We start from the raw sequence: 24472 nt of genomic DNA, 5'->3' as shown, positions 1-24472 counted from the left end.
ACATGGCAAGAGAGTGGACGCAAGAGAGAGAGGGAAGGTGTCAGGCTCCTTTAAACAACTAGCTCTTACTGGAATGCTCATGGGAACTAATGGAGCAAGAACACACTCATTACCCTAAGGAAGGCACCAGGCCATTCATGTGGGATCTGCCCCATAATTCGAACACCTCCCCCCAGGTCCCACCTCTAACACTGGGGGTCAAGTTTCAACATAAGACTTGACAGGGCCAAACAAGCCATATTCAAACCTTAGCAATTCACTTAACAAAATGTTATGAAATAACTGGCCTGAGAAAATTGGAAAGGAAAATACGGTAGTGGGGCAAGAGTTAAATTCTCATCTACCATAAAGGGAATTAATGGATGTAGTCTAAACTTGCCAAACCAGGACATAGTTTAACATAATTATTTAGAAATAGGGAGATCAGAATTATAATTTAGCTCCAAGAAAAAGTCACTGCCCTGTGATGTAAGACCATGTAGTGGGGCAAGCCAGTGCTATCTTTTATTTTAAGCCTTTAGCATTTGCATACTTACTTATTTATTTTTTGAGACGGAGTCTCGCTCTGTTGCCCAGGCTGAAGTGCAGTGGCATGATCTTGGCTCACTGCAAGCTCCGACTCCCGGGTTCACACCATTCTCCTGCCTCAGCCTCGTGAGTATCTGGGACTACAGGCACCCGCCACCACACCCAGCTGTTTTTTTTTTTTTTTTTTTGTATTTTTAATAGAGATGGGTATCACGGTGTTAGCCAGGATGATCTCGATCTCCTGACCTCGTGATCTGCCCGCCTCAGCCTTCCAAAGGGCTGGGATTACAGGCGTGAGCCACCATGCCTGGCCTCATATTTTATTTTTAATACAAATAATAATTCTACCTCTCTGCTTAAGTGTCTTTTAAAAATGTCACAAAATATCCTAAAAAAGATGATTAATAAAATATATAGTTGATACTTCTCTTTTGACAGTGTATTTCTACCTCATTGGACTGTTTCTTGTGGATTTGCCTTATTTTTTTGATGAGACCAGACATTCCCAAACATCTGTTTCCTTGCATTGTCACTTACAACAGTGGGAAATAGCTCCTTCATATTATTAGGTCCTTTAAAATAGAAGCTCTTAGTTTTGTAAAAATCTTCGTAGCACCTAGTAGGCACTAAATTTTTTAAAAACTTGTTAATTGTAGTTAAATGATGAGTTATTTTAAGTTGGTTTTAGGATACAGAAGGCAAATTCACTTTTAATTAGATGCCCTAATTTTCACTAAGCAAGGAGATGGATAATATGTTTTAGACTTTTTGGCGCTTTCTTTCTTAGTCTTGTCTAACACAAAGGCAATCTGAACAAACTATTTCATTTCACAGGGAAATTGATTTAATGGTCAGGAATGCATTTGGTGGCCAGACTTCCAGGGGCCCCATGGAAGTTCAGGGTGAGTTGTATGACAATTGTTTTATAGTAGAAATAAATGATTGATAATACCTGCTTTCAGCTTCTCCAGGAAAAGGTAATATTTTTCACGCTTTGTATTATCAGGCTCTAGGGCTTTAATGACAAATGTGTTTGAGTGCCCAAACAGGTCTGATGGCCTTTCTGAAGGCAGTTTGATGCTGCTGGAAGGTGCATTGATAGGTCTCCATTAGGACAAGGGTGTACCTGACAAAATAATGTTCATATTGTCCCTGGCACTCTGTGGATGGATCTCTGCCATTTGGTAAAGAGTTTCACCTTTGATAATTGCATACTTATTCGTTCACAGTATAAATATTCATGGACTGCCTTCTATATGCTTGGCACTGTGCTAGGTGCTGACGTTATGGTATAGGAAGCAAAACATGCTTTTGTCTATCAAAGAAAGGCAAATGAACTATGTATAAGAAGTAACAGAATTGAAATTCCAGAAAGAATGCTTGAAAAACATGATTTCTATTCCACTATAATAAATCTCCTATAGTAGAGTTTCATGTTTCAGGTACCTCACAACTAGAAAGATATTTCTGGTAAGGAGGCCTTTAAATCACACTTCCGTGTCTGTTGCTGGTATCTAAAGCAAATTGATATTTCAATCAGCAATCCAAAGTAACTGAACTTCAAGAAAAGGGCCAGAAGATCAATGTTGGGAACTCTCTTCAGTGGCTTCATGCCTAGCATCTATTTCTCCAGAATAGACTCTCTCAGCTGTCGCACTGGGTCAAGTAAGAGATCTAGAAACCTTCATGTCTGCGCTGTAATACTTCAGCTCTAGGTAGAAATGCCTTCACAGAATCAGGATTTCACATGATGTCTCTGACTTTTATAAAAGATGGGCATAAGGAAGCCTCTGAGTCTTTTGTAAACTTACATTTGAGGTTTAATCATTAACATTTTCTTTTTTCTTCCCTAAAAATATAGGTGACAAATTTATTTGGATATTGAATTCCCATTTAGCAGGAGTATACCTGGCCCATGGTAGTTGCCACATAAGTATTTGCTGAATGAGTGGATGAATGAACTAGTATATATTATAGAGTCTAGTATTTGCCAGAGTTTGTGCTAGGTGATTGTACATGTTATCTATTAATTCCTCTGGCAACACACTTTTGTGCTTTAAAATCTTTTAATAAAGTAAAAGTTTTATAAATCATTATGCTTCCCTTTTTGCCTTTCTGCAAGAAATATAATTGTTTTGCTATACTCAATTCATAGGCAGAACTCCATAGCCTCTTACTATCTCCTTTTTCCCTCTGTCTCAACATGTGTACATCACACACACACACACACACACACACGCACGCACATGCATGTGTATGTACAACTTTTCTTACTCGGCCTTGTTTCCTTTTTGGAAATAAATGGAGTATGAGTAATAAATAAATGACTATAGGAATACAGGTGATACATTGGTGTTGCAGATCTTTAATTAAGCTGTGATTATTGTGATAAAAGATTGGTTTAGAAAAAACTTTTAGACTTTTTAAGCACATATCTTCGATAAGTGCCATTGAAACATACAAATAGTTCTGTGATCAATACCAGTTAGCTCTTTTTATATGAAGGAAACATAATCACTGGCCATTAGTGGTATATATGTTATTTGCTCTTATTTCAACAATAAACATGATGTCATATATGCCATTAGGCTGTATTTTTCATCAAATATTGAACTGTTTTAGTCTGCCCATCTCATAAACAGAAACAATTAGGGTGATCATAAAATATGTAGATTTATTGAGTGTAGCAAGATGCAATAATATTCCAAATTAAACTCAAGCAATTAAATTTTTTTTTCCTTTAATTCAAGTCTACTGAGTACAAAGCTGGGTTTTCGTGTGCATAGAAGCTTTACAGTATTCTTTTTCCTTCTTGTCTGAACTCCCCTCCCTTGAAAAGATTTCTTTCAGTTTTGTTAATCCAAATTTAGTTACTTTAGTTCTAGAATTCTTAAAGTGCCTTAAGTTGAGCAGATGGCTTCCAAAATTCAAGAGTAGTAAATTTCACTATACATACCAAACAATAAATATGGCATCAGTTGATATGATGGCACATTTCAGATTGGAAATATTTTGTATTCTAAGGTGCCTCTCTGGAGCCACTTGAGTTTTTCACTTTGCAGACCCTTTCATCTTCTAAAAGTAAATGATGGTCCCAACATCCCTTAATAAACCTCCAGTGAATTTACCAGGGATATTTTTACAACACAAAGCTAAAAAATAAAAACACATTTAAAAAAAAATGTGTTTTAAAGGCATCTTTTCCCATAATCTGTGAGACACATAGTTTTAGAGAACCACAAATGTATAAGTCCTTTCAGAATTTTGGGATTTGGGATTTGGAGGCAGCCTCAAATACTTTGTTCTTTATCTTCAATCACATTATGTGATAAATTTAAAAATGCAAGCATTATTATTTGTCTAGAAAAATACTGCTCTGTATATTGGGAGTGCAGGCAGATAGAAGGAATTTCAGAGAAAGGGGTAACCCCTTTCTCCTGGGGATTGACTTTGAAATCTGTGGGGTTCACAAATGAAAGCTTATGCCACCAAAGCTGCTGTGGGTTGAAAATAATAGTAATTTTCAGGGTGAAATAAGCCAATAAGGAAGATCATACAGAAAGTTTATCTTTGTCAAATCTGCCCCTGGGAAAATAAAGATAACTGCTTTTCATTTATTTTATTGGGTTGAAGCAACCATGTGAAAAGCTATATAATCACCGAGTAAATATTGATCATACAATTATAGAGTAAATATTATGTTATGACAATATAAGTAGCAGATACCATTTCTGCTTCCTGAACTATTATCTTTTGGTTATGTCTTAACATTGAAAACTAAATGGTGATTATGTTTATAATATCTTTCAATATTCTTTCTGAATATTCTACCTGATAGTAGATTATATAGACGGTAATGCTTTCTAAATTGCTACTGCTTTATGTTCAACTTAATTTGAGGCTCTACGCAATTTCTTACATGGATGACCAAAATAATACTCTTGTAATGCTTTATAATTTTGGAAGGACTTTTACACATACGTTTTATCAGACAGGCAACAGATAGATGTCTCTTCCAGATTAAAAACCACAAAAATCCAGAAGTATTACCAGAGTCATTTCATACAGTTTATGCAGCTGAACTTCCCAGGTGGGGTTGGTGCATAATTTTCGATTCTTTGGCTAGCACTATTTCCACCTGTTCATCTTCCATCTGCGACAAACATGTAAAGATTACCTATTATGTGTCAGGCATTGTTTTAAGGGGCTGAGGATCCGTTATGGCGACAAACACATTATAGAATGAAGGAGCAGGCAGGGAACTAACAGATTCGTTATAAGCTGAGATCCAGAAGGATCTGGCCCGGGGCAAAGCACCTGGGGTAGAATGGTAGAAATATATGTGAGGGGTATTTCATAAGATGGTTTATGGACATTTGTCATTCTTGTTGGCCCTGCACCAGTAGGACTATCAACTATGTATAAGAGCAACGTTGACCAACTAGGGGCTTATTTATCTCATGCAATAAGAAGTCTGGAAGTCTGGAGAGAAAGGTGGTTCCTCAACAATGCAGTCAAGGAACCAGGTTATGCTGTCCTTTGACATGCTTGAGAAAACCTTGGGGCCGCAGACCTATCGACTGTGGGGGCCTGCCCCTTCCCAGCCATTGCTTATAACAATTACATGTCAGAGTCCAAGGACTTATCTCTTTCAATATGCAGGACCCTATGTTGTGAGTTTCTTAATGGAGTTAGGATTGTGGGCTTCAGACAAAAAGCATCTCCTTTAACAAAGTGGTGTTTCCTTCCATCTCTGTTTGCAAATTGGTAGTTCCACTCTGGTTCATCCTTCTCTTTTAGGACATGGCTGAAAATAGCAAGGAGACAGCGGATGCCAAAGTTAGGAAGAATTTTCCTCCATATCTTCTAACACTACCACCCTGGGTGATGCCTGCTCTGCATTCTGCATCTATTAGGTTGGTGCAAAAGTCATTGTGGGTTTTCACTATTAAAAGGAATAGCAAAAACTGCAATTACTTTTGCATCACCCTAATAGTAGGCCACCCCAGTACCTATTAAAGGTCAGCAGCTTCCTAGTTGTCAGTGAGCTAACTTCATATTTCCCACTTTTATTTCCAGATTTGGTATTATGTGAATATAACACCAACATACATGTGACCAATGCCCTACCAAGAACCAGCCTCATAATGGACAAAAAGGAGGAGAAAGTGGAAGAGATCGTGCTGCTTCCATTTTCCTGGCCAGAATGGTGTTACTGTAAGGGTTTCTAAGCAAGTGAGGTTTAGAAGACAGAAGGGGGTTAGACTGAGTGCTGAATACCTAGTACTTGCCTCAGACACATAGCAGCGGAACCTGTTTCTTAATGTTTTCAATGCTCCTGTGACTCGGTCATGAAGACTGAGCTCTACTGATCAGATCCATCCACCCAAGACATTAAACTGAACATTAGTGATATAAAGAGATGAGGATGGTATAGGATCCATTCTGGTAAGGGAGACAGTAGCAGTAATAGCAGTAGTGGAGTGATCTGTACCCACTTCCCAGAGGCATCACATAGAAATGATAGTTCTGGAGTTCTGGCAGCAGCAGTCTGGGCCCAGAGGGTCTGTGTGTGGGCTGCTGTGACTATGCCTTGAGGTAGTGGCAGTTGCATCCTGCTAGGATGGGTGCTGCGTGCACAATTTTGGGAACTGTTCTTGGTTCTCTGGTCTCATTCTTTTGCTTTCCCAAACATTCTGTGAGTTACTTAACATCATTGAACAAATTATGATTCTATTGAAACTAATCAGAGTTAATTCAGCTTCTTGTAACTTAGCTCTCTGAAGGATTCAGAAGAATCAGTTTAGCTTGGGGCCTGCTGGAATGCAAAAGGATCGAGGACAGGGAGGAGGATAATGTGACTTTTGTTCTAAGACTGGGTGGCTGGAAAAATGATAGCATCATTAATTAAGTTCTAATAGAGAATAACATGGCACAGAAACTGGCAAGTCAGGCATGATGTGTTGTGGGACATCCTAGCGGAAAAACCTAGCAGACTGGTGATGACAGGGGCTGCGAGCTTGTGGGAGAAGCTAGAGTTAAGTATATAAAGGACCTGAGCTAGACCAGACCCTTCACGTTTGTGCTGGGCTAGCAGGTTTGGAAGAATGACAAAGGGAACTCAGCTTAAATTGTCTCCATCTCAGTTTTTTTTAATTGAAATAGCAAACAAGCAAAGGATGTATGAGACAATAATACAGGTGAATGAGTGGACTCAGCTCCCAGGTGCCTCCTTGTTTCCTTTTGGAGGTGAGTCCACAATTCAGTGGTCAATGAAGTCCTCATGGAAAGAGAAATTTCCCAGGTCAAAGAAGGCCAGGGCTGTGTACTTACTGCTTCTGTGCTGTTAGGCTGATGAAAATCTCATCTTAGCATGCTAGGGTCTACCCATCACCATATAAGACAAACCTGACTGTGCCACAGTGATATACTTTCATGTCCTGTTTCCTAAAGCATCATTGGACCTACAGCAAGCCTGGCCCTGGTCCATCAGAGGAAGCTAAGCATTTTGTTCAGCTGAAGTAAACAGATATCCTGACATTAAAAGATAAGGCTGTGGTAATCTGCTTAGGACCTTGTTGAGGCATTAAACATCGATTAATTACGAAGAGGACAAGAGCCAGAGCAAAGAGCATCTCTATTAAGCTGGCAGGGTCTGTAAGTCTTGGACAGCACAATAGTTGCAGTGACCCTAGGACTTACTTGTTGGGGATCACAGTTTTTCACTTTGATTCACTAATGGCAGATCTACCAGCATTGCTAGAATTTGTTAGATAAATTCTGCAGGTAAATATAATGCCAGATGTAAAATATGAAAGGGGGTAGCTAAGACATATTTTTTGAGTTTTGAGTTGCCCAACTGGGAGATAGGGTTAGCATACACACAACCACTGTTGTGGATGAAATGTTTAGAGTCCATAGAGTAAAATTCCATCCCTGCATATTCTAGTAATATAAGAATACCTTCTGGAGATATTTCTTGATTTAATTCCCTAGAAAATTGCTGGCATCTTTCAGACAAAAAGAGGAAAGTTAAATTAGGTTTCACATTTAAGTGGGTATGGAAGAGCTTGGCTAACTATTTACAGTCTGGGTTCACAGCTGGACTGCATTTCCCAGACTCCCTTGCTGTCAGGTATGGCCATGTGTGGAAGCGATGTGGGCAATTTTCATTCCTGGAACTTTCATTCCTGATCATGGAAGGGGCCTGGTCCCTAAATCACCACAGGGTGAAAAACTGCTCGCTGACTAAGAACATTTATATCAGACTCTTTCATGGGTGAGAAATAAACTTTTCTTATGTTGCATTGCTGAGATGTTTGGGTTTATGTTTTCCCCTAACTAATGTGGATTGTTATAAAAATATCAACAATTTAAGGCTCTGTTTGTATTTATCTTGACTGTGTGAAGTTCACCCTGTGTTAAGTAAATCAAGATGCTAGTGACACATTTAATTAATCACCTCAAGTTCTTCTTGTCAGAACTGTTTACATTCTTCTCTGACTGTTGGATTCCATTTTTCTGCGGTCTTTTATTCTATATCTTCAGGTTCATTGGTCACTTGGGTTTAATTCCATAGTATAAGATAAGAATATGGACTAGACATTTAATTGGTAGAGCTAACTACCTATATAAGGCTTTTAAATCTACAAGTTTATTCAGGGATTATACATAGAGTGAAAAGAGAAACTTTCAATGGCTAGGCTGAAACAGATGTTATCAATGCTGCCTTTCCCCACAAACGTGTTATCAAATTATACAGATCTTCCCTACACTGTCAATACATCTGTTTTGCATATACTTCCTGAAAATATGACTTTGAACTCTGTGCTTTCCAAACTCAGTTTTAGAGAACTAATGATAGCAGTCCATATATCCACTAGATCAGAGACTGGCAAACTTTTTCTGTAATGGGTCATATGGTAAATATTTTAGGCTTTGTGGACCGAATGGTCTCTGTCACAACTACTCAACTCTTGAAAGCAGCCATGGACAATAGATAAACAAATGAGTGTGGCACTGTTCCAAAAAAGTGTATTTTCAAAAATAGGTGACAAGACAGTGTGCCAACACCTGTATATCCAAATTTTATATATGGATTAAGCCAAGTCATCGAAGAGCTTGTACTAGAGACTATTTATTTCATCCCTTTGGAATCTGGTTTTTACTGAATTGTCCTTTGAGGTATATAACTCAGCTTCCCCATGAGAGTGTCCACTGTTTCCACTGACATTCTCAAAGGACATCTAGTTAAGATGGCCAAATGGCTTAGATTAGAGCTTTTCAAATGATCTATGCTTAAGAGACAGTTTCTTTCTTTTTAAAATTTATAATTTAGGCAGACTGTCATTAAAAATATGATAAAAATGAATTAGTAGAAAAGTGAAATGCTGGATGTTGCAGCAGTATGTGAGTTTCTAAATGATTACTCTCAGTTTCTGTATGTATCTAGTCACAGACCAGGAATTAAAAAATTGATTAAGACTTTGGTTAGAATAGGTACAAATGATATAGTAAAATGCATGTAATTCTACAATAGAAAATGGAAAGACAAGTCTCTTTTGGCCATCTTCTAGGAGTGGCATCAAGAAGTGTCTGGCTGTTGGTAGATAGGGATCAAAGCTTGCCCCACAACCAGCCAGGCCAAAACATGAGATGTTTTGAGAGATGTTTTGGCAATTGTGTGCACAACAGTCAGTATAACCCTCACCAGGTTGATGCTTTTAGCTAACTGGGAATATATTTTGCATTTTGTAAATCAGTATGCCTATTAGGGGCACCCAATTAAAAACAAGTCAATAGAGGAATGGTGTATTAGTCTGTTCTCACGCTGCTAATAAAGACATACACAAGACTAGAAAATTTATAAAGAAAAGGAGGATTAAGGGACTTATAATTCTACGTGGCTGGGGAGGCCTCACAATCAGGGCAGAAGGCAAGGGAGGAACAAAGTCACGTCTTACATGGTGACAGGCAAGAGAGACATTATGTGCAGGGCAACTCCCCTTTATAAAACCATCAGATCTCATGAGACTTATTCACTATCATGAGAACAGCATGGGAAAGACCCTCCCTCATGATTCAATTACCTCCCACCTGGTGGGAATTATGGGTGCTACAATTTGAGATTTGGGTGGGGACACAGCTAAACCATATCAATGGTTAGAGATTCTGGATCAAAACAATCTCTTCCTTGCTTCTGGCTCTGGTTCCAGGACTTTTACCTAGTTCTTGGTTGTTCATTTTGGATTTGAAAAATCTTGAATAATTTTTTTAGCTTTTTCTGCAGTTTTATCTCTAGTATGGTTTGATGCAATGTGATTTGAGCAACAATATAATCTCAATCAGGACAGCAATACAAATCCATTACTTTGATTATTATAACATAAACAAAAGTATTTCTGAGTGCTTCCTATTAAAGACAAATAGAATTGCTTTAATTAGCCAAACATAAAATCCAAATTTTGGGCACTAATTAGTGACTTCATTCTTAAAAAGTCGGCTGTCCTATGCTCTAAGCAAGATTGAATTGAAATTCAGGAAAGCAAATAAAATGAACATGCTTATCATTGATTTTCTAGATTTCTTCTGAATTTTGTCCTTGGAGGTGTGGGAAGAATGAATATTGAATAATCATACTCAACAAGAATATTTTGGAAGCTGGGCTTGAAAGTTAACATGTGGTTCAACTATGATAGATTTAGAGCAGCAAAGAAGATTCAAAAGGCCAAATCTGGAGGTCGGTTGAGGGTTCCATCCGACTAAGCAATTGAGACTAAGCAAATAGTCCAAATGACAGAGAGGTGAAGACTAGTTATAAGGCAAGAGAATGAATGCCAGATAGACCCAGATGGAACAAACAAGTTTGAAATGGAGGGTTGAAGGCAAAGGCTGGACAGATTTCTTGAAGCTCTGGAGTAAAACTATAGGGTCTTTTTCAGAGCGTTTGTATTTGGCCTGGCTCGTGTAAGGGCCAGCTACTGAAGGAAACTGAGCCAGACTAAATACTTCCTTTTAAAATTTAGACCACTAGAAAATCCTAGACCTGGCTGGGTGCCATGGCTCATGCCTACAATCCCAGCACTTTGAGAGGCTGTGGTGGGTTGATCATCAGGTCAGGAGGTCTAGACCAGCCTGACCAACATGGTGAAACCTTGTCTCTACTAAAAATACAAAAAAATTGGGAGGCCGAGGTGGGCGGATCACAAGGTCAGAAGATGAAGACCATCCTGGCTAACATGGTGAAACCCCACCTCTACTAAAAATACAAAAAATTAGCCAGGCGTGGTGGCAGGCGCCTGTAGTGCCAGCTACTCAGGAGGCTGAGGCAGGAGAATGGTGTGAACCTGGGAGGCAGAGCTTGCAGTGAGCCTAGATCGCACCACTGCACTCCAGCCTGGGTGATAGAGCGAGACTCTCAAAAAAAAAAAAAAAAAAAAAAAAAAAAAAAAAAATTAGCCGGGCGTGGTGGCACATGCCTGTAGTCCCAGCTACTCAGGAGGCTGAGGCAGGAGAATCACTTGAACCTGGGAGGCAGAGGTTGCAGTGAGCCGAGATTGCACCAGTGCATTCCAGCCTGAGTGACAGAGCGAGACTCCACCTCCAAAAAAAAAAAAAAGTCCTAGCCCTGTACTATATTACTCTCACTGTATGAATAAATGAGACTATGATTTGATATATAGTCTCAAATTTTTTTAAACTCAAGGGTGAGTATGAAAATAGTCAAATGGCGAATATTTCTGCATGCTTATAAAACTTCTATTGAGCAATTACTATTCTTTTCAACAATAAATTGCTTTCTGAGTTCAGAGTTAGGGAAAAAAGATCTCTACTGCTTTAATAGTATCCTTTCTAGAAATTGTATTAATAATACAAAAAGCAATTATGTTCCTATTTCTGTTTTATTATCTAGAGAGCTTATAAGACAACTGTTTAGAGCCTCTTTTTTTAGAACTGTTTGATTTGTTAGAAAGGCCTTTTCACCTTTGTTCCAATGGTTTGGGTGTACTGCTTGGTGCAATGAGGGACATACAGGTGAATAAGATGTGGCCCCTCAATGCACAGAGTTGAGAGTCCGTGGAAAAAATAACAATAGGCTACTCTATAATACAAGCTGCTAAATATAGTGACAGAAAAGTATATAACATGAACCAGGAAGGCTCCACACAGGAGGTCACATCTGAGCTAATCCTTAATGAACAAGAGCTCATCAGACTAAGCTGGGGAAGAAAATATTCTTGATACAAGAATCTGCATGAGTAAAAGAAAGGCAATGTGAGAGTGTGTGATAGAACAGGAAATGGATAAAAGTCCAGTAAGGGAAAATTTAAGGACAGTCAGGATCTGAGGGATGTCTCTGGAGATTTGTTGTAAAGATAAATTTGGTCCTGGTGGTAAACCCGTGGCTACCTTGACAAGAGTAATTGAATGGTACCTCATTGGCCATTGTTTCACCAGGTGTTGCATGCATCCAGCCTTGGGAAGTAAGAGTTAGTAATAATTCTGTACGCTGGTTTATAAATGGCCACATTTTTCACCTGTTGAATTACTAGCTCTTCTCTGTATGGCTGTTGACTGATGAGCTTGTGTCATATCATCCTCATAGGTTCACTGAAAGCTAAAAATGAGATAAACTCAGTGAAAGTACTGTGGAAAGAGGCACATGGCTGGATATTTGAATCTTCTTAACCCTGAGTTCTGCTTCAGTCTCATCTGTTGTGTTCGTGACATAACTCTCTAATCACTATGGGCAATTGGGAAAATGGTTATTTTCAAAAAGAAATTGACTTGCCTCTTCATAGTTTAATGTAGAAGCAGGTATAGTTTGGTTATGGTGAGATCTGGTAAATTGGTCTTTGTGATAATACATACCTTTTGGCTTCAGAAAACATTGTATACTTATTTTCTATATGACTAATTTTCTGGGCACTTTTCATTCTTGATAATTTATTTTCATCACCCTAAAATTCCAGCAGAAACAATTCTTTCTATTTAAGATATATTAACAACTGCTACCCAATGTATCTAATGTATTCCCTTAGCCTCTAGGAGAAATTAAAAATAATCTGTAGAGTACTGAGTATAGTCTAATAGCAGAAGGGTACCATAGACCATTGTTTCCAACCATCTGCATCATTTTTGGCAGGTCCAATGACGGCATCCGCAGATGAGGCCAAAGCTTGAATGCCCTTGGAGCCTATACTGCTTTTGGGCCCTGACTGAAACATGGTTTTAAAATCACACTCCAAAGTGCAATTACCAACAATGAATTTATACATCATAACAATGGGGGAAAGCAGAAAATGACTTTAGAAAGACAGCGTGATCTTTTGAGACACAGTCTATATAATTCCTAGGAAGCCCTGATAGTGTCATCTTGGGAAAGCTCCCTGCTATGGGAAACTGCCTTCCTTGATTTCACCTCATTGCCTCTAGTTGCAAGTTATTTCAGGTAAACAGACCTCCTTTTAACTGTGACTCTTCCTCGGAGAACCAACATATTGCTTTATTTTTTCTTGGGCCCTATAGAATCCTGGTTTGGGGTAAATCTCATATATCTATTTTCCAAAGATCATTTTGGTTTCTCTGTATGTCTAAATGCACTTGATCGTAAGCATAAAAGAAAAGACAGTGATGCACTGTGTTGGCTCTGAAGAAAAACATTGACCAGACAGAAAGTCTTCCCCATAGCCGAACTGAGCTATAATGACCATGCTTTTCATTTCTCCCAGGAAATAGTAATATAATTGGTCACTGTATTACAGTAAACAGTTTGTTCATTCTTTTTCAGTAGAAAATGTTTTCTTGGGAGATACGTCTCACGTAATATGCTGGCTTCACGATAATAAAGACTGGGAATAGATTTGTTTCTAAATAAATCTCAATAAATGCATCGGTAAAATGAACACAGTAGGAGGAATAAACAATGCAATTAGGAATATCTTAAGTACATTTGCATATGATAATTTGCAAGCGATCGTTACATTAAGACATGTCTTGGGCTGATTTTCTCAAGGGCATTTGTGTGAAAAATGAACATTTCTGAATTAGAATTTTTGTCATGGAACAGAAACAAGAGGTAAGAACATGCTTTCGAATATGCAGTAAAAAGATCACCCGCTCCTCTGAAGACCTGACACTGACATTCATCTTAGTACATAAAACAGAAAATATGCTGAGGATGGGCAATGTTGGAGCAGGAGCTATAACAACAGCTGCAGAGGTGACTGTAATTCTAATGGATTGCTTGTAGTGACATCGGTATGCTTCTGAATTTGGCGGGAAAGTAATGCACAGAATTAAGACAGCAGCATTAGTGTTGTGTTCTCTTATTAGAAAACCTCAACAGCTCATTGAATGCAGGAAAATTTTAGGGATTCTATTTTGCAAGAAGCCAATGTAGTAGCCGCAAAAGTAATATCACCAAAATGGAATGCACTAGGGAATGTAAGCAGCACAGGTTGGTACATTAGTTTGAGTTATTCAGCCGGTCCTGAAAAGGGTAATATCCCATTTGAATGACAGGCAAAGGAATTCAGAAGGATAACAGTCATTTTCTTCATTGTTGTTATTGTGGTAGTTGCTTGTTTGTCATTTTTTTATTAGCTATATTAAGCTAAGGCAGCTTTTTAAAACTTATTTTGAATATGCTTTTATATGATTGTAAATCTGCACCCTTTCATTCATGAATTTTAAAAGATATATTCTGCATGTTGAACAACCTGCTCAAAGCAGAGAAAAGTAACTTGTCCTTTAACTGGTAAGCCCATTGTAAGGCATCCTTGCACATTAAGCTGGAAAAAATATCTAAACAGCACTTGATAAAATTGCAAGAACTTGTATTTAAATTTAATTTTCTCTGCAAGTACATTTAGCATTATTTTTTTCCCCCAATGGTCTCTAACATACTATTTTTGAGGAAGAAAAAAAATGTTTTTGCTACCATGGCAACAGTATCCTTCTCTTGCTTTCCATCACAAACTATAGTTTCTGAGCATAACTAGGAAAATTGAAATGTGGGTAGCTCAAAATGATAAGGCCAAGCATGGTAAGCATTCATCTAAATGAATATTTGTGTCATTGTTCCTGCACTTGTGGTAAGACTAGAACTCTCAAGGTCAACATATTTGTTCATAGTGTTCACAGCGGCACTCATAAAAGATTATTGCCACTTACTGGGCAACTACTCTTTTCACTAAATGTCTTATTAGCATGATTTTCCAAAGACGATAGGAAATTAAAACACTCCATAGTACAGTTTATTTTATGGTTTTGAGGAAATGTAATACAAAGAAAGGGCACATATTCTAGTGAATTTTAGAAAAGAAATGATCTGCTACTTGACCTGGAGTGTGTGCTGGGGGTGGCGGGGGGAAAATAGCAAAGGCTTATAGAGAAACTGATTGAGCTCATTCTGTTATTTGTTTCAGGGGTGACTCCAGGATAGTGCTTCTCTTTGTGATGCTCTTGCAATAACAACATTCTTTTTGTTTTCCTTGATCTTTCTCAGTCTGTGGATATTTCAGCTTGCAAGGTAAAATAATGTTTTTGCTCCATGGCCAGTTTTTAAAATCCTCCGTGGCTCTGCTATGACACTACATTAAAAACACACACACACACACACACACACACACACACACACAGTCTTTGTTTCCCATTGGTTCTGCTTCACATTTCCTCTCTCTTCAGTTTTTCCTTAATCTCTGTCCACATTGACTTTGATCCTTGAACTCTTTTGCCTAACCTTATTTGGATGGGCAATCAGATTTCAAACTGGCCAGCCATCCCTACCTTGGCACTTCCCTCAGAGAACTGCACCGTGATGCCACCTACTAGAGGCGATCTTGGGGATACTACTGTGTCTTGTTCAGACATTAAGGATTTCACCCTGCTGAGAGATCCTCTGTGCTCTGTGGCTTCAGCCTGTCCATGCAGGAGCAAAGAAAAATGTTCGGTGGGTCAAAGACTGACCTGGACCTCTCATAGGAGATTTGCTTTCTTGAGTAGATGGCTATATATTTTTCTGCCTTGTGAAGAACACATCTTACTACATTTGGCAAATTCAAGACTGCTTCACAGACAGAACTGATGAACCAGGAGTAAACTGGAGTTTACTCTCTTGCCCTTCACTCTACTCTGGTTTCAAAATAATCGTTCAATTCCACCTTCATATGATTACATGCCCAGGAAAGATATTTGTTGTTTTTAACTCTTGAATTGATTCTCTGTGTCAGAAATAAAGGGGTGCAAAATGCTGGTTTGAGAGTTTTGGTCACGTGGCAGCAGGACTTGGCTCTTTGCTGCTTTAATGGGCCTAATTAGATCCTTAGGAAAGGCTTTGTAGCTTTGTAGTGCCCAAACGCCCTGGCTTTGGGTCACATCAAAGCTTTAAGTGCCATCTCTATCACTAGGTCTATCACTACGCACACTTGTATGTTCTTTTTATTTGTTTGTTTGTTTGTTTTTCTTTGAGACAGAGTCTTGCTCTGTCGCCCCAGCTGGAGTGCAGTGGTGCAATCTTGGCACGCTGCAAGCTCCACCTGCTGGGTTCACACCATTCTCCTGCCTCAGCCTCCCAAGTAGCTGGACTACAGGTGCCTGCCACCACACCCGGCTAATTTTCTATATTTTTAGTACAGACAGAATTTCACCATGTTAGCCAGGATGGTCTCGATCTCCTGACTTCGTGATCTGCCCGCCTCGGCCTCCCAAAGTGCTGGGATTACAGGCGTGAGCCACCGCGCCCAGCCTATTAAGTTCTTTTAAAATAAAGATATAATGCTTAAGTCAAGGCTAATCTGAGATGCAAATGACAGAACCGCAGTAGAGCAGGACCTCGTATAAAGGACATATTTAATACATAACTTTCCTCTCTCTAATAGGACTGAAGGGGCTTGAATGGAGTTGCATAGCAATTGTATGTTGGCATGCTTCTCTTCGCTTCCTATTAGAGTATCTTCCATTTGATAAACTTTACTTTGTCCAAGACGGGGCACACAGAAGATGCTAAAAAATTATTAGTTTTACTTTTACAACATTGAAACAAATTGATTCTTAATTTTCACATCAAAATTACTTAAGCAGCTGTGGAACCTAGAAGTTAAACGTGATATTAGAGCCTGAATAAATGAATAGAGTGGCAACCTTGGTCCCTTCTTCCACTGGCCTAATAGCTCTTGAGGCAGAAGAGGGCATGTCTGAGGATGTGAAATGACTAGCCTATGGCACGGCCAATCCATTCCTTTCAGCCTTCTAAGAATTGATGTGAATCGCAGCCAGATCAATTTGGCTGTGGCGATTGGTATCGATTGTGTTGACGGGCAAAAAGAATGGATTTGCCATGTCATGGAATAGTTCATTTGCCTCTTGTAGATACTACAGTAGTCCAGAAAAAATTTCACAGTGGTGAAAATCAGGAAATGAGGCCTCTTTTCCTGATCCTTTCTTATCTTTGTCTTGCCTTGTGTGACTACTGGCTACATAGCTCCATGTAGATGCTTCCATGGGACATCTGAACATGTTCTCAAACTCATTTCTTCACTCTAAAATTACTTCCTAATTGTCCTCAGGGGTACTATCATGTAGGTTTGAAAGTTCAAAATCTTCCTTAACTTACCTCTCTCCTTTGTCTGCCTTCTTTCCATTCCCCAAGCCCATTCTAATTATGCACCAGATTTGCTTCATTCTAAGAAATGTATCTTAAATTCTTACCAGTGTTTTCTATACCCTCTGCCAGCCCTCTTGTCTTGTCTGGAAACTATTCATTCTACCCGCAGTCCTGCTAAATATTGCTGTGCATGTTCTCTTTTTAAAATGCTGCTCTGACTGTTTAATTCTATAACTTAGAAATTTCCCCAGCTTCCAATAATTCAGTAGAATCTTTAAGAACCACCCCTCTGCTCGAATGGCTGACTTTGAAAAAGATAGACATTTCATCTTCTGTACTTTCTTGGCAGGCTGGCAGGCTTGGTGAGGCAGAGATAGAGAGCAGTTCATCAAAATGCATACTCCTCTTTCATAGCCTGGAATTGTCACTAAGTGATAGCCTAGCTCGGGGCTACATTTTACAGTTTCTGCTTAAATCCAGGTGAGACCATGTGTCCAGTTCTCACCATTGGAGTGTGAGTGGAAGTGATGGATATCTGTTCCAGGCCAAGCGCTTGACAAGTGGGAGTATCTTGGCTAAATGAGAAGACTCTGAGGTCTTGGGAGACAGCGGGACTCCAACATGGAATGACCCTAGATACCTGAATCACAAAGTGGAGAAAATATACCAATCAGGAATATCACATTGATCTATTACATTACCAAGAAACAAATCTGATGGTTTTACATAGAAATTTTGGGGCTCACCACCACCATACTTTTATCGTTGTCTTTTCATCTTCCTAGAAAACCCTGCTTATTCCTCTCTGCTAATCTCAGTTTTACCATATTTATAGATTCAGTTCAAGTTTTGTTGCTGTTTAGCCTTTCTTAATTATCCCAAACCAATTTGTTTTCTCCAGTCTCTGTATTTCTTCATTGCTTATTTTCCATAATGCTAGGCAATTCTTCTATTGTAATTATCTTTTTGTTCATTCTTCCAACAAATATATAAGTAAAAGTGTACTTTGTTTCCAATTACGACTAGAGCCAAAGTTGAAAAATATATGCATCTGGTTTTCTTAAACTTAGCATGCCTTTGTTGAAAGCAAAACAAAACAAAACAAAACAAAAAAATAGCCTACTTTACTATATTCTTCAAAATGTCTGGTGTGCAGAGTATTATTATTTGAAATTGTTTTGGTTTTGCTGTTTAGACTTGGTATTTTTTTAGAATAAGTGTGCTAATTTAATCAAGTACTTGGAGCACCTTAATTAATGAAAAGGTCTACAGTGACTCCACAGCTGTGGTATCCAGAATCAGTGAAGGTGCTACCTCTCACATTGAAGAGAAAGATCCATTCATACCACCTTTATGGAGCAGGCTTGGTAAATTCCCAGAATTCTATCCCCTAATTGGACTTCTAGGTAAATTTTACCTAAACATGGCCAGGAGGCAATTAATATATGGCAGTTGCCATCGTTACAAAAAAGATTAGTTTTTTAAATAATGGAAGTTTCATACTTTTTCCCCTTAGGCAAGATAGGCACCAAAACATGAATAGGAAAGTTGGGTTCTTCTAACTTAAACTTTTAAACTATTGGATTGTTTTCCAACTATTATACAAAATAAAGTTGGTGGTAAGAAACTTGAGAATGTTGAAGACCAATGCTTTCTTTATTTCATAGTTTTATGATATCTGGATACCAGTGCCTTCACTCAAAAATGACTAGATGATGACTCATATTTCCTTTTTATTTTTAACAATATTGATACTTCTTTCTTTTTCTTTTTCATAGATATTTTCATTTTTACTTTTGTAAAATGAAAAATAATGTTCAATTCAATGTTGGCTGACATTGAATAATAATTCCTTTTCTTAAAATGTACAATCTGAACTTTTACAGCATAAATGATAAGTATGTTAGAAAAAATGCTGTAATTTAATAATACAGATGCCATGCCAAGTAATGCAACACTGAACAATAGTTTAGTTTGAATTTGAATAAACTACATCTCTAGGTAGAGCATAAAGAATTACGGAAATGTCAGAAAGATGTACGTATTTACAGTAAAATTTACTAATGGTGAAAGTGGAATACAAACTCAGTTTCAGTATAGCCATATCGGTATAACATTTTAGTAAAATTGGTCAAAAATAAGACAAACTTGATTGATTATTAGTATATTAGAGCCAAAACTAAATTTTAATTCCTCATAGTTCCTTTTTAATCAGAATAACAGTGGCATTGTGGATTGGAGGAGAGTCATTTTGTGGTGGTATGATTAAAACGGTTTATGATAGTTTAATAATATAATAAGGAATAAGATGGAAAGATACTTGAAAAGACAGTTAGCTGCATGCCTATAATAAACTGGATGTACTTTCATAAGAATTTTATCTATGATGCCAAAAGATGTGTTCCAAACATAAAAGGGAAAATTAAATTTGGGGAGGAGGACATTTTTTCTCTCTAAAACATGCCTGACCCAGTATAGTTTATGGCATGCTTTAATCAGAATATTAAAATTCTCACAGTATTATTTATACAGAAGTTTTCTGGGAAAGAGTTATATAGAATAAAATTGTTTTTCTGGTAACTTGTGTAAAATTAAAAGTTATCAAATTTAACTTTAAAAAAAAAGTTGCAAAACAGTTGAAGAACAATTGCTTCTGAGTTTAAGAAACAGATAATCAGAAGTGTCACTGCCAAACTATAATCTCCTGTTAAGAGGACTAAACTCCTTGGCGCTGCTGGTAAGATCTAAAACATCATTGTGACTTACTGGAAAGTAATCACCTTTTGGTAGAAATCACATTAATGTTCCCAACTGATACTTATAAAGTGAACCAATCTGCTGTGCTTAAAGGAAAAATATAATTATACACATACAAAGCAGTGTGTTGAAAATATAGATGTATCCCCCTGTATGTCTTCTGTAACTTTTTACTAGGTGGCAACATTTGCTGTATCTAACCTAATTACTATAGAAGGCACAGAAAGAGCTCAGAAGACAATTCTAAACAACTGCCATTTCTCTTGCTTAAAGATCTTCAGTACCACAAGAGTGGGCCCACCATTTACTCCTGAGCAGTCACTGTCCTTGTTGTGATTTTGTGCTTGGGTATTCTCCAAAGCCTCTTGTTCCTTTGAAAATTATATATTTTCAAACACTGGTGTTCTGGTCCTCGGATCATGGCTATACCATGCCTCCTGGAATTTCAGTTAATGTGGTAAGTGTCAGTCTTAGAGACCTCAGAAATCCTTCTATTCAGCCTGACATAAAATTACACAAGGTTTTTCAAAAAATTTTTTCAAACCATATTCTCTATTACTCAGGGTTTAGCCACAGAAGTAGAGTATTTATATATATATAACATATATACGTACGCTATGTATATGTAAACTATATATGTGTCTATAGACAACATATATACAGTTATTTTATATGTGTGTATGTATATGTGTATAATATACATATGCTATATATATAGAGAGAGAGAGTAAATTAAATTTCTTTGCTTTTGTTACAAGGAGCTTTCACAACTGTGAGTTGTTGTCTCCACATCTGGTGCTGGAGCTCGAAGCCTACAGCACAAGCAGTTAGGAAGGGAAGATCATAAGCAGGCTGGAACCCACGAGCATGAGCTGGAAGCCTGCAAAGATAGACTGAAACCCTGTTTGTTCTTGTTGCCTCTGACCCTAGTGATGAGTCTGTCCTGCAAAAGCCAGGCCTTTCATCGTGGAGTTAACCTGACACCTGGCCCAGGAGTCAGAGGCGCTGAAGGAGGATTCAGGGCAGGTGGATCAAGTTTGGACCCAGATGCCGCTCCACACCGTGACGGTGAGCCATGAGCTCAGCGACAGTGTGCGTGAGCTGCAGAATGGCCGCATCACGTCTGCTCTTCCAAGAAGCTCACATAGAGAAAAGGTAAATTCCTTCATAAGGAGCTAAGAGAATGAGGAAATTGGTCCTAGGCCAGACAAAGAGGAATGTAAGGTTATTAACATAAAGGAAAGTAAGTGTGTGGTTTACGTTCTTTTTTTTTTTCTTTTTTTTTTTGAGATAGAGTCTCGCTCTGTCGCCCAGGCTGGAGTGCAGTGGTGCAATCTCAGCTCACTGCAAGCTTCGTCTCCCGGGTTCACGCCATTCTCCTGCCTCAGCCTCCCGAGTAGCTGGGACTATAGGTGCCCACTACAACGCCCGGATTTTTTTTTTTTTTTTTTTTAGTATTTTTAGTAGAGATGGGGTTTCACCATGTTAGCCAGCATAGGCTTGATCTCCTGACCTCGTGATCTGCCCGCCTTGGCCTCCCAAAGTGCTGGGATTACAGGTGTGAGTCACTGTGCCCGGCCTTGTGTGGTTTATGTTCTTAACATAACATTTATGGACACACATTTTGGCATATGCAGTGCATTTTGTATTCAGTGCACATCTCTTGAACAGCTCTGTGATGCACCCCTCTTCATTTAGAGGATGCACTTTTGCTCATTGCTGTTATACCTGTTGTTCTCGGAATCTCACCTCTACATTTCATCAGTGGCTAAGCATGTGGATTCTAGCATATGCCTATGACTTTTTGGTGAGTGGAACTTGAAATATCTGACAGAAATTGCAAGTCGGTAGTAGAAATAGATTGATCACTAATAAAAAGATTCACAGTTGCCTTCCGTCATGTAGCTTAAATTTAGTGGCTGATAGACAAAAAAAGCAAATGGAATTATGAAAAGTGGATGGAATTGATTTTTTTAAGCATAAGGAGTTGTGAGGAAAGACATAGCCATACTGATATAAATGCAGCTTCCAGTAAATCTCATTTCTCTTAGCCGCAATTATGAAAATCCTCTTGAGCATTTCAGCCTGTTGTGAGTTGCTTTGCTGTTTTTCACAACACAGACAATTTCAGTTATCTTAGAAATCTGGAGCTGTCTTCAGCCTGATGCCCAGAAGAATCCGCTAGTACTGTGCTCAGGGTCAATTGTTGCTTAAACTACTTTTAGAGTCTATTCAACATGACAAGCAGATCAATCTTTTCAATTCAGAACTGATGAAATTTTACATTTTAGAAAGCATTGCTTGGAGAGTATGAATTCAAGAGATGTATTTTAGGACCAGTTGCTGTTTCTTTTGGTTATTTTACTAGGGCTTCTCTAATTGCAGAACACTAACCTCATTTGAAGCTTTTAAACAGGCTTCATTCTCTCAATATATACGTATGTTCTAGAGTATAAGGAATTAATCTTAGAGCATTATCTTGTAGTATAACCAGGTATTGACACTGATTTTAAGCGGTTCATGTAGAATAAGGAAATTGACATTGCAGTTGTATTTGTATCTTATTTTTTAAACTTATGTACCCTATGCTGAGGTATGTATAAAAGAAAATGCTAGGGTAAAATGTCCTATTTCTAGGCTATGGCAAATAGAATGAAAACTCACATTGCTTATCCTTTAGATTGACATTACAATCAAATGCTTTCATATTTGAGTCACAGTAATTTTATCCAAAAATATATTGGAATAAGAGCAAATAAATGCACCTTGGAGAGGTAAATAGGCAGCAGCAGGATCAATGACACTAGTAGTATAATCACCTGTGGAAAAAGTCTTGATTTTTGTCTTTACATAGTCAAAATAACAGTTAATTCTACTTAACAAAAGAATTAGTAGACTGTAATCCTAGCACTTTGGGAGGCCGAGACGGGCGGATCACGAGGTCAGGAGATCGAGACCATCCTGGCTAACACGGTGAAACCCCGTCTCTACTAAAAAATACAAAAAACTAGCCGGGCGAGGTGGCTGGCGCCTGTAGTCCCAGCTACTCGGGAGGCTGAGGCAGGAGAATAGCATAAACCCGGGAGGCGGAGCTTGCAGTGAGCTGAGATCCGGCCACTGCACTCCAGTCTGGGCGACAGAGCGAGACTCCGTCTCAAAAAAAAAAAAAAAAAAGAATTAGTAGAAAAAATTGAATTTTTTCTTATGCTTCCTGAAATTGTTTTCAGTTGACTTTTTGATGGACTATGCAGAATAGACTCACCTGTTTTTAGCCTGAAAATTGGCCTATGACAGTGTCAAAAGGATGCCACTGAATCTGTAATGAGATAGGCAGCGAAGGAGATTGGCATTGAGTCCTGGGTGGAAGAATGGTAAAGAAACTTCTCTTTTCTGTATTTAAAGAGAACAGGTAATGTTGGTAGGCATAACATTTTCCAATAAGAGTTCCTCAACAATGATGTTAGGGCCTTCCAGCAGCCGACATGAAAATAAAGCTAGGAGTCTACACAGTTACCCTATCTGTCCAAATGCTACATCCATGAATCTGGCATTGACATTTTATTTATTTATTTTCCATTTTGCAAAACTCATTTAATCAGAATAAATAGAGTCCTGGGCAGGGTTCTGGCACCCCCACCATGCCAGCTCCAGGTTGCAGCTTTCACAATGGGAAACAGCATCACTTTGTCAACCTGGTGTCTCAGTGAGGTCATTGAAAGGGACTGGTGTGGTCTCAGGTGAGCATCTGTGCCTGCAGGGTCCTGGGAACAGGGTGACTGGGTCTCTGGGCCAGCCTTTGAGGCCCGTTGCTGTCCTGTCAGCCATCTCATTCGTCTGTGAGCAGGGCAGGGAGTGGCACAGCCTCCTTGGTTCTGTTTTTACCAACCTCTCGTTTTAACATCAGATATTTTGATTATGAAGCCCATTGAACATTTTGATGTGTTTGACAGAGGTGCTATTGTTGCTTGCTCTCCATTATAGTAAAGATGTCATTAGGAAAGGTTTAAATGTGCCTAACAACCCTCCTGCCTGTGGAGAGATCAGAAATGCCACACAGGTACCAAGCAGGAGAGAATGCTCCGAACCGTTTTTTGTCCTCTGCGTTTTGATTGGTTGATGATTTGGTTTCTTTAGAGGCTGCTGAGGCTGCAAAAGGAGTGAGAACTAACCAGCCACTAAATTTTGAAACACCAAGGAGGTCAGAGAAGCTGGGGTTATTATCATCTCTCAGTGAGCAAATAAAGCATTAAACATTTTCAGTCTCATTTTTTGTGACAGAGATTTTGACAGGAACATAAAATAAAAACCTCACAAATTTGTGCTGGTGACAATGATTATAACACGACCGGGAATGGTATAAATGTCAACATTTCTTGAATCGATTTGAAGATTGTGATCTTGCAGACCTCCACAGACACTGCAAATGACTAGAGTAGAATTTCCCCACTTATGATTATTTTATTGGAAGAGGTGAAGAAATTTCAATATAATACCTGACAAAAAAGAATTTAAAACCCACCACTAAATTCTGAGGAGTAGGACATTTTCACCTCATTATGAGATTTCTTCCCGAATCTTCCT

The 24472-nt window shown here is 38.5% G+C and overlaps 1 long non-coding RNA gene across 2 annotated transcripts in view; it reads left to right on the top strand.

Annotated features, from left to right (window-relative positions):
- LOC103883891 overlaps positions 1 to 24472 on the top strand; it is a 220678-nt gene that overhangs the window by 175385 nt on the left and 20821 nt on the right. For both annotated transcript variants that reach the window (XR_002521674.2, XR_004184370.1), the window contains exon 3: positions 20822 to 21046. This is a non-coding gene — a long non-coding RNA (uncharacterized LOC103883891). The remainder of the gene's footprint in view (positions 1 to 20821; positions 21047 to 24472) is intronic.

Source organism: Papio anubis, chromosome 6 (assembly GCF_008728515.1).
Source record: "Papio anubis isolate 15944 chromosome 6, Panubis1.0, whole genome shotgun sequence".
Taxonomy (NCBI): domain Eukaryota; kingdom Metazoa; phylum Chordata; class Mammalia; order Primates; family Cercopithecidae; genus Papio; species Papio anubis.
The sequence above is the reverse complement of the archived record's forward strand: the minus strand, read 5'-3'. Positions and strand labels throughout refer to the sequence as shown.